General features: G+C 42.0%; 1 protein-coding gene across 3 annotated transcripts in view; it reads right to left on the minus strand.

Annotated features, from left to right (window-relative positions):
* The window catches only part of WDR33 (WD repeat domain 33), a 109,288-nt gene extending 104,470 nt beyond the window's left edge, over nt 1-4,818 (minus strand). For all 3 annotated transcript variants that reach the window (XM_028101243.2, XM_028101242.2, XM_088021766.1), the window contains exon 1: nt 4,670-4,818. The gene's annotated coding sequence lies outside the window, so the exon portion shown is untranslated. The remainder of the gene's footprint in view (nt 1-4,669) is intronic.
* Nucleotides 4,819-8,433: the final 3,615 nt, after the last annotated feature.

Raw genomic sequence — 8,433 nt, forward strand, 5'->3', positions numbered from 1 at the left:
TGATATACACAATTTAATTTCAATTGATTGTTGAACAGGGAGGTAGAGGGCTAAAGCAAATGGTTAAATGTTAGTGACACGTAAATCTAAATGGAAGGTAATGAGTTCATTCTTTTTTTTCTTTTTTTAAATATTTTATTTATTTTTTGACAGAGAGACACAGTTGAGAGAGGGAACACAAGCAGGGGGAGTGGGAGAGGGAGAAGCAGGCTTCCCATGGAGCAGGAGTCCGATGTAAGGCTCGATCCCAGGTCCCTGGGATCATGACCTGAGCCGAAGGCAGACGCTTAATGACTGAGCCACCCAGGCGCCCCAATAGGCGTTCATTCTTTCAACTCTTCTGTATGTTTGCAATTTCTCATAACATATAAAGATGGGGGAAAAGTTACCAGAATATTCCACATACAAAAAAAGAGAAATTGTTCCTTAAAAGTATCTAAGTGGGACAGTGAATAGAGCAGGTGCCTATAACAAACTCGGCCTCAGCACAGTCTTGCACTTATCACCCAAGGACCTATTCAAAACGGGTAAGGCATAGTGCCAAGTACTACAGGACACAAAGTAACAGAAGGCAGTCACACAGACCCTGGGCTAACTGGAGAGAGGAGTTATAAATAAAGTCACTAAAGACCTCATTAATGGGATGAGATTTAACTGGATTTTGAGGAATGGATAGGACATGAATGGTCTGAGAGGAGGGAGGCAGGCAAAGAGATCTTAAGTAAAGGCCAAGGAGCAGAATAAACCAGATCTGTGTGAAAACAGATCCCAGTAGTCATGAGGAAAGTATTTTGGGTTTTTTTAAGGATTTTTATTTATTTATTTGACAGAGAGAGAGAAAGAGAGCGCACAAACAGGGTGAGCAGGAGAGGGAGAAGCAGGCTTCCCGCCAAGCAGGTAGCCTGACGCAGGTCTTGATCCCAGGACTTTGGGATCATGACTGGGATCATGACCCAAGCCGAAGGCAGACGCTTAAACTACTGAGCCACCCAGGTGCCCTGAGGAAAGTTTTTGTAGAAAACTCACTCTACCATTTCTCAATTTTTATAATGCCTAGTCTTTATGAATACAAAAATATAAGGCAATGAAGTATATGCCTTCAAAGAGTTCACAAAGGAGAGGAGAAGATACACAATCAAAATACATTAAGTAAACATATGCACAAAATGCTTTAATAACACAGATAGGGGCGCTGGGTGGCTCAGTCAGTTAAGCATCTGGCTTCAGCTCAGGTCATGATTCCAGCCTCCTGGGATCAAGCCCCACGTTGGGCTCTCGGCTCAGCAAGGAGCCTGTTTCTCTTTCCCTCTGCCTACTTGAGCTCTCTCTCTCTGTCAAATAAAGAAATAAATTATTTAAAAATAAATAAATAAAATAAAAATACATTAATAACACAGAGAAAGGAACAGTTTAACAGAGGAATGAGACTGTAAATCTTTAACAAAGATATTTGAGTTAAACTTTAAAAACTGAAAAGGGGGAGGGGAGGCAAAATAGGTGAAGGAGGTCAAAGGACAAACTTCCAGTTATAAAAAAATAAGTCATGGGGACGTAATATACAACATGGTGACTATAGTTAATAATACTTTATTGCATATATGAAAGTTGCTAAGAGTAGATCTTAAAAGTTATCACAAGAAAAAAAAATTGTGACTGTGGTGACAGATGTTAACTACACTTATTGAAGTGATCATTTTACAATATATACAAATACTAAATCATTATGTTGTATACCTCGAACTAATATCATGTTACATGTCAATTATACCTCAAAAAAAAACTCCTGAAAATGACAGGCAATTAAAGTCACAGAAAGAAAAATGCCAAAATTTACTAAATGCTTACATATCACTATCTTTCACCTTTAAAATAACTACTATAATAATTAACATTTTTATATGTAAGAAAACTGACATTCAGAATTTAATTAACTGACCCAACATAAAAATGCTGACTAGGGGCGCCTGGGTGCTTCAGTTGAGTTAAGCGGCTGCCTTCAGCTCAGGTCATAAACCCAGGGTCCTGGGATCGAGCCCCATGTCGGGCTCCCTGCTCAGTGGGGAGCCTGCTTCTCCCTCTCCCTCTGCTGCTCCCCCTGCTTTTGCTCACGTGGGCTCTCGCTCTGTGTCGAATAAATAAATTAAAAAAAAAAAAAAGCTGGCTAATGGTGAGCCTGCCATTCAAACCTAGGTCTGTCTACTGCTGAAAGCCATGCCCTTTCCAATACTAACCAGCTCTGAGAATTTATAAGCACTCAAATTATGAATATAAGATACAATACAAACATTATGAAGTCAGTCCTCCACCAGAAAATACTACATAAAATGTTCAAGGACCAGAAAGGAGAGTAATGTGGGTAAGATTTTCCAACATACCTAAGAGCTTCTGTGTCTAGGACTAATGTAAGTCTTTTGCAATGGGGACAGAAATAATATCAACCACAGAGGGTGTTCAAGGAGAAAAGTTTTCAACCTACATCAATGTAAAAGACAAAGATCAAATGTCTTTCAGCATTAAAACTATGGTCTGGCAACTTATTCATCACACAACACATTACAGCAACAGAGAAACTTTCACCATTCCACCACCAAAATATATATATATATATATCTGGCCTCCAGATATAACACCTCTTACAAGCAAAAATTTCAACACAAATGAAATCTTGGAATAATTTGGACAGAAAAGTAGGAAAATCCGGAATCTTAAAACAACAAATCTGCAATGCTTTAAACAAGTGTTAAGTCTGACATTTAAGTAAATATATTTTGATGATGAAGATTTCTAATCTGCAGACTACAAATACTACTTTTATCTAAAAACAGTCATAAAGGTCCTAATTTTTTGCTAAGCACTCTCAAAAGGATTCCATATGTATGTCTGTGAGTGAAAGACTTTCACTAGTATTTCTGTCAATGTATTTACTGTAGTTTTAAAGCTTTACTAGGGGGTGCCTGGGTGGCTCAGTCAGTTAAGCATTTGCCTTCCGCTCTCAGCTCAGCGGGGAGTCTGCTTCTCCCTCTCTCTCCCATCCACCACCTCGTGCTCTCTCTCTTTCAAATAAATAAAATCTTTAGAAAGAAAGAAAACAAGCTTTACTATGACCTTACTTCCTTATTCAGAAATATGAAACAGTATGAACTTGGGCAATAAATAACATGTTTTTTCCAAAGTAATGTGAAAAATGTGGACTTACTACTTAGCAGAGAGAACTATGAATAAGCACCTTAAGTGGCTAGGAAAAGTGTAACTAAAGCCATAGATTAAGATACAACTGTGATGCAAAATTTGATCTTTTAATATTTTTCAGCAACCAAAGAATGCAAGTTATCAACATCATAGATAAGGATGTGTAACTAAATCATTGTGATACAAGGCCAACTTTCTACCAATACTCTTAACACAAGTACAGAAAGATAAAATTTTTCTGTAAATCTCAATAAAATAGGCTAAAAACGTAACTTCAAGCCTCTGCGCAAACTCAAATCTTTACGGTATTTTATCTTCTAGGCAGGAAGATCAATTAAAAAGTGCAAAAGTATCTTATGGTGATTAAAAATGGGTGTCAAATGCAATTAAAATTAGGAAAAGAAAAATACCACCATGGGAACAATTAACACGCTTCCTTTTAACTAACAGTCTCTAAAAGTTTTGTCTGAATTAAATAGATCTACCAGTGCTTCACGTTCACAGGCAAAAAATACTGCGTGCACTAGATCTCCAGGGTGTACTTAAAAGTCAACTCAGCGCTCCCAAGAGGTAGTCCTTTAACACTGGTTTTTTTGTTCATACTCGAATGTCTTCCAAAGTTCCTGAACAGTGAACTTAATGTCATCTGTGCAGAAATTACTTCAAAATATTGACAGCCTTTCTACAAGTAACTTTTCTGATCTGATTTAAACAGATCCAATTACGGAATTCCCTATCGACCCACTTTCCTCTTTCAACGGAAGGGCCACTAACCACAAGGGTTACAACAACCTAGTATCAGTATTTATTTTCTTTTCTAAAAAATAAAGTTTTCTAAGATCTTAAAATATCTATTTGTCAGAAAGCAACTTAAAACCGGAGATGTGGAGGAGTTATTGAAGGGACACTGGCAGGTAGCATGATCTAATGCAAACAAAATAGGAATGTAACTTTTCCAAAGGAGGAGGGTTTTGCTTGTCAAACTGTGGATTTATCCCTGTTACAAACACCAATTTCAAGACACGATAATATCGAGGCCAAACCTGCCGCTGTTTTACAGGTTTCGCATTAACTTCCCACGACCCCTTAAACCAACCACTCAAAGCCACATTCCGTTCAACTCTCGGCTCAACCCTTCCACTCCCGCCCCAAATCTCTGTTTAATGCGTTTCCCTTCTCTAAACTTCACGTCTTATTCGTGGCCTACCCTACCTACGTCTTCTTGTCGCCACCGGTTCCCAGTCAAGAGCCTTAGTCCTACCATGCCCTCCTTCCCCAGTCGGCCTCAAGCCTCTAACTCCCTCCCCTAAAGCTCGAACTAGCCTCAAAGGGCCCTCCGGACGACGATCCTCACTGCTCTCCCAACCTGTCCCCAGGCGCCCCCCCAGGCCCCCAAAGCACGCAACGGCCGAGCTTGAAAATGGCGGAAAGTGCCGCCGCCTGCTGCAGGCGAAAGGTCCCGTGCCGCCGCTGCACTCACCCTCCAGCGCTGAGCAGAGCTCCTAATGAATGGTGAGCAAAGGGTTCGTCTTCACTGTCGGAAATGTCTCTCCCGCCCGGCCTCTTCCCTCCACCCCTCTCAATCCCTCTCCTCCAAAGGAGCAGCCGCCATCTTCCCCTACGAGCCACCGAGCGCACGCCCTGGCGTCATCACGCACCGTCGAGCGTTACTACGTCACGCGCGCCTGGGGCGCCTAGCTCCCTTGGCCTCAATCTGCGCAGGTGCCTAGGTGAGGGGCGGGACCGACCAGATCCTCGTGCGGCTTCAGTGAGTGCTTGCTTTGTTCCCGCTGAGAGGAAGTCGGCGCTGCCTCCGGAGGAGGATTGAGGCCAGTGCGATTTGCCGTGCTTTCTTCACCTTGTGAGCTAAACTTAATGCTCTCAAAAACACTCCGTTTTTCAAAATTTGAATAAGAAATTTGTTCGGGGGCTGTGTGGCAGTCACAGTGTGTGGCCAAGCCCACCCACAGTGAAACTGAGGGCAAGGCACTTGGCCTTACCAAGTCTGTGCATGGGTGAAATTGGGGCTCCTGCCTGACCGTGTTTTGAGCATTTAAATGAAAGCTCAAGCTTAGTCAAGCACGAAGTTGGAGTTCACATTACCCGATGCAAATCGTACCTGTAGGTTATCTACCTTCCTCACAGTCAGACCAAGTTGTAAAAACAGCCCTATGGTACAACCACTTTGGAAAACTGTTTAAACAGTGTCTATTAGAGCTAAGTTTATAGTCACCCTACGACCCAGCAGTTCCACTCCAATTGGAATGAGTGCATACATCTACCGTGGCTTGTACAAGAGTGTTCATAGCAGCTTTGATCGGAGTAATCAACCAATGGTAACACAAATATCCATCAGTAGTTGTGCCCCTAAATGAATTGTATTGTGGTTCTATAGTGAACTACTACCCAGCCAGGGGAAATAATTACTGATAAACACAACAACTTGGAAGCATATCACAGGCACTGTTAAGTCGGCTCAAAAGAGACACTGAATGATCCCATTTTTTTTAATTTTTCAAAGATTTTATTTATTTGTCAGAGAGAGAGAGAGCACAAGCAGGGGGAGGGGCAGGCTGAGCAGACAGAGGGAGAAGCAGGCTCCCCGCTGAGCATGAAGCCCACAGACTCAATCCCAGACCCCAACCGAAGGCAGACGCTTAAGCAACTGAGCCATCAAGGCATCCCTTAATGATTCCATTTATATGAAGTTGAGAATACAACTTCCAAACAAGTTGTCTTCTAACTTTTGGGAAATAATATGGCAATATGAATCAAGAATTTTAAAATATTGGGTCTCCTGGCTGGCTCAGTTGGTAGAGCATGCAACTCTTGATCTCTGGGTCATGAGTTTGAGCCCCACGTTGGGCAGAGAGATGACTTAAAAAATAAAGTTTCAAAATGAAAGACTATTATAGGCAAATGGGACTGAGAATAAGGAAGTTATACTAGAAAAAAAGGTAGATTGTTATGGCAAAGTCACTTTGCTTTAGAGGATGGCAGGGGTCTATCAGGCAAATTACCTAACTAGTGTTGATTAGGTGATTACTGATTGACTGGCTTAAGATCCCATTTCTGGGAGAGCCCAAACTGTAGTTATGTTAAGTCTTGTTTCGGTGATGTGGGGCTAAACATAAGTGGCTCCATTTTATGGTGGTCTTGTTTTTAACACTAGGATATGTGGGGGGTATATATACCTCTAAAAGAATATGTAGAGGTGGGAGTGGGAGGAGCGGGAATGGGTGGTATGGAGGAACTCAACTCAATCAACAGACCACTATTTAAGCATTAAACAGTGCTGCCCACCATTCCCTCTAACTTTCAGGCACAGAATAAACCAGTTCTCAAAGGGTTCCTTACAGTATAAGAGACAGACAATTCCAGTTCCATGTGGTTAAGTGTAGGATATGATGGCAGGAACTCTGAAGGAAAGTGGGATTCTCACCGGCTAAAGTGGGATAATGGAGTCAGGAAAGTGACCCTAAGGAGTCCACCCTTAAGTAGGGTTCTAAAGGTAGAAAAGAAAAGTGACAAGCAAGTGGTCCATTCCTAGATACCACAGCAATAAGTGGTAGGGAAGGCATTCAAGCATATTAAAGTGTCCTGATCCTTGAATATTCTCAAGATGTGCTACATTAGAGGATCAAAGTAATAATAAGTAAAAGCTATTCATACCTCTAATCTTGCAAGTCCTGCTGGGAAAATTGGTTTTTTAAATTGACTAGGAGATAGACTACAAGTATGCAAACAGTTATATTCTGTATTCTATAGAATTCTTTTTTTTTAAGATTTTATTTATTTATTTGACAGAGACAGTGAGAGAGGGAACAAAAGCAGGGGGAGTGGGAGAGGGAGAAGCAGGCTCCCCGCGGAGCAGGGAGCCCGATGCGGGGCTCGATCCCAGGATCCCGGGACCACGACCCGAGCCGAAGGCAGAGGCTTAACCACTGAGCCACCCAGGCGCCCCTGTATTCTATAGAATTCTATACAAGTGACCTTCTGTCTCCAAAAAAAGTTAAAGAATAGAGGCATCAAGGCACTTGGCTAGCTCTGTCGGTAGAACACACAACTCTTGATCTAGGGGTTGTGAGTTGGAGCCCCACATTGGGAATAGAGCTTACTTTAAAAAGGGGGGGGGGTGGCTCAGTTGGTTAAGTGGCTGCATTCAGCTCCGGTCATGATCCCAGAGTCCTGGGATCAATTCATCTGCATCAGGCTCCCTGCTCAGCGGGGAGACTGCTTCTCCCTCTATCCCTCCCCCTGTTCATGTTCTCTCTCTCTCTCAAATAAATAAATATTTTTTAATTATTTATTTTTTATTTACTTATTTGACAGAAAGAGAGAGAGCACAAGTAGGGGGAGCAGCAGGCAGAGAGAGAAGCAGGTTTCTTGTTAAGCAGGGAGCCCGATGAGGAGCTTGATCCTAGGACCCTGGGATTATGACCTGAGTGGAAGGAAGATGCTTAACCACTTAACCGACTGAGCCATCCAGGCACGCCCCCACCTTTGTTTTAAGTTTCATTCATTTATTTATTTGACAGAGAGAGTACAAGCAGGGGGAGCGGTAGACAAGAGGGAGAGGGAGAAGTGACTCCCCGCTGAGCAGGGAGCTCAAGACATGGCTCCATCCCAGGACCCTGGGATCATGACCTGAGCGGAAGGCAGACAGTTAACTGACTGACCCACCCAGGTGCCCCAATAAATAAAATCTTAAAAAAAGAAAGAGGCATAAAGCTGTTATAGACTAATTATTATGGGATTAGAAACTTAGGGGAAAAAAATCAACTGAGCAAAATTAAAGATCTAATTGGCTTTGTTATGCGATTCATAAATCCTGCAGCATCCCATCCAGCAAAAAGAAAGGAACTCCAAGGAGCTACACAAAAAGAAGGGTTTTATAAACAGAAATGGGGTGGGATAATTAAGAAAAGTAAGGATTGTTTCAGGTAAGGTCACCTTCCCTGGGGGGGAGGGCAATCTTATTAGGTGGAATACCTCAACTTCCTTTGGAGAATGGAGAGGGCCCATGTGACAGTGTTGGGGAGGAAAAATTTCCTATACCATTTAAGATTCTTCTAAGCTAGTCTAAGAATAAATTTGACATGAGACAGATTAACAGGAGAAAAAGCCAAGTTAAATACATGTGCAGGGAAGCCCAATAACAAAATTCAGACCCAAAGAAATGACCAGGGCAGGCAGTTTTTATAGTTTTTAGACAAAGAGACAATAAATCTATGAGGAATTGAC

The sequence above is a fragment of the Eumetopias jubatus genome, unplaced genomic scaffold (genome assembly GCF_037043125.1).
Source record: "Eumetopias jubatus isolate StellerSeaLion01/CBP00866 unplaced genomic scaffold, mEumJub1_p1.0 scaffold_3, whole genome shotgun sequence".
In the NCBI taxonomy this organism is placed as follows: domain Eukaryota; kingdom Metazoa; phylum Chordata; class Mammalia; order Carnivora; family Otariidae; genus Eumetopias; species Eumetopias jubatus.